The following is a 2,138-nucleotide window of genomic DNA, read 5'->3' as shown; positions in this document are numbered from 1 at the left end:
TTCCCCGTTTATATTGATGATCCTGAGGCCCTTATTGAGAACGTCGAGATTAGAAGTCACCAGCTGAACAAGTCCATCAAGTCTCGGACAGCAGCTTGCTAAGTTACGTCTGTTCTAGCTATAGCTTGCGGTTGCTGTCCCAATAAGCGACAATCGGCACAATTCTGACAGTTCCTGCGGGACATCGTGGCCTTCTATTCATGCTCCGTTCTTTAGTGTCTCCAAAATCTCACAATCGGAGGGCGTGATGACCAGCATCTTCCGCCGACTAGCCATATATCGATTTTCCCGTTCACTACGGCAGAGAAGAGGAACAGCATTAGGAATATAACCGTTGGTGAGTGTAGGTTGTGCGCATGTGTGTGTGTAACTCATGAACATGACAACGGATACTTCTTGCTGATGTAACAAGTCAATTGTGATTTCTCAGAAAACATCAGGCACTACTACCAGCATCTTTGTCGTCGACTCCCATGACCTAACCTAGGTGCGGCCAAAGGATTTCACCACGAACTCCATCACACAAAATCAAGAATAGGTTAAGCCTCGTCAGGGAGCTAGTGTACAGTACAGTACCTCGGAAGGAGACGCTGTTCAAGGTGAGTTTACAGTATATACATATTTCTGCCTTTTACACGAGCAGTTAAAATAAGTGGCAGAGATATCTTACAAACGCATGACACATTAGCAAGATGTATTCGAATAAAGTAGAAATAATAATCGTGTCCTAAAGTAACCCGATTTTGGGAGTACATCACGCGGAGAGTACATCACACATGTAGAGATATGGTTCCTTTTGAGTTTTTTGCTCCTATATGCAAGATCTATAACTCCAAACCGCCATGAGCATTTGAATCTAAATTTATTGTCACTGTCCACTTTGTGTTATTTTTTTTTAAGTTTATAATAGTTTCAAGCGTATTAATTCGTTTTCAATATTATTCGAATAAATAAATAATTATCGAATCGTAAACTGACAAATTAAAGATTTTTGAATATTATTTTTTCGGAATTTCTCTAAGTATTAGATGGCGCCACTTACTTATTTTTTAAATTGATAGTTCAGTTACGTTGATGAAAGGTAAATGCGGCATTGAAATACGAAAAAAGAAAAGTTTGTGTCTTTTATTGTAATTATTGAACGTTGTTTTCTGATAAGCCATATCTTTTAGGTAGAAATCGAAGGAAGTATATAGTTGGATGTTTTCTCCGTGTTCGTTTTAGTTACATCCTCTTCGGGACGGGTCGTACTTCGTGAGAACGGAAAAGGGAAAAGAAAACGACAATAAATGGGTTTAGTGTTCGCACTTCGCTCCTTACTAGTGACGTATTCCGTTCAATTTCAGCTACAAAGAAGAAAAGTGTACAGAAGTTCTCTCCTACTCTGTTGGTAGCCGACAGTTCTTTGCGCCTGTCAAGATGGAGACTGAATATAGTTCTTCATTTCCCGCTGTTTTTAAAGACATTTACGACTCTGGTACTGTTTTAAAGCTTCATTTTTATCTTTAGGTATCGAAAACGCATACAAGTATCCATCGCTTTCTTGGCAAATAAATCGCACAGTACCTAATTTTTGCTCAGTATAAATTCTTTTCTTTTTACTAACGATTTCAACCTATTTAGTAAAGGCCATCCTAAGGCTTAAGATTATAAATGTTCCAAAATGATTCGTATTTTTTTCTACTATTTTTTATTTTTAAAATTCAAAAATAACTTTAATTAAAAATAAATTGAAAGAAGTGTGTAAATGCTAGGAATACTAATTCGTTTCTAACAGCGTAGAAAAATATAATAAAGAATGGGACTTAAAAACCTTAAGTCATGTTTTTTCTACTTAGCTTTGTTTATTATGTTTTATTTATTTAAATATCAGGGCTATGGAGTTTTGGTGTTTTAGCCAGAGTCGGAGTCGTCAAAAATTCCGCCGACTCCGACTCCTTTTTTACTTTCCCGTCTTGTTATGTACTGTATATAAAACGGATAACTATTGGAATCGCCTCAAATTTGACCCTCCGAGTGTTTTTGCAAATTTACACGTTTGGAGACTTCCTGAACCAAAAATTAAAAAAATGTCAAATAAAGGAGAAAATTCGCTCGCGCGCGCACGCGTATGTATTTGTTTAATTTCTTTATTCTCC

At 36.9% G+C, this 2,138-nt stretch overlaps 1 long non-coding RNA gene across 1 annotated transcript; it reads left to right on the top strand.

Annotated features, from left to right (window-relative positions):
• The first annotated feature begins 346 nt into the window (after positions 1-346).
• On the top strand, positions 347-1,812 carry LOC111613743. Its single transcript, XR_002754818.1, has 2 exons — positions 347-599; positions 1,347-1,812. It is a non-coding gene; the product is annotated as an uncharacterized LOC111613743 (long non-coding RNA).
• Positions 1,813-2,138: the final 326 nt, after the last annotated feature.

Source organism: Centruroides sculpturatus, unplaced genomic scaffold (genome assembly GCF_000671375.1).
Source record: "Centruroides sculpturatus isolate CEXI.00-Female unplaced genomic scaffold, Cexi_2.0 scaffold1874, whole genome shotgun sequence".
NCBI classification, from domain to species: Eukaryota; Metazoa; Arthropoda; class Arachnida; order Scorpiones; family Buthidae; genus Centruroides; species Centruroides sculpturatus.
Note: the sequence above shows the minus strand (reverse complement) of the source record. Positions and strands in the feature narration are given on the sequence as shown.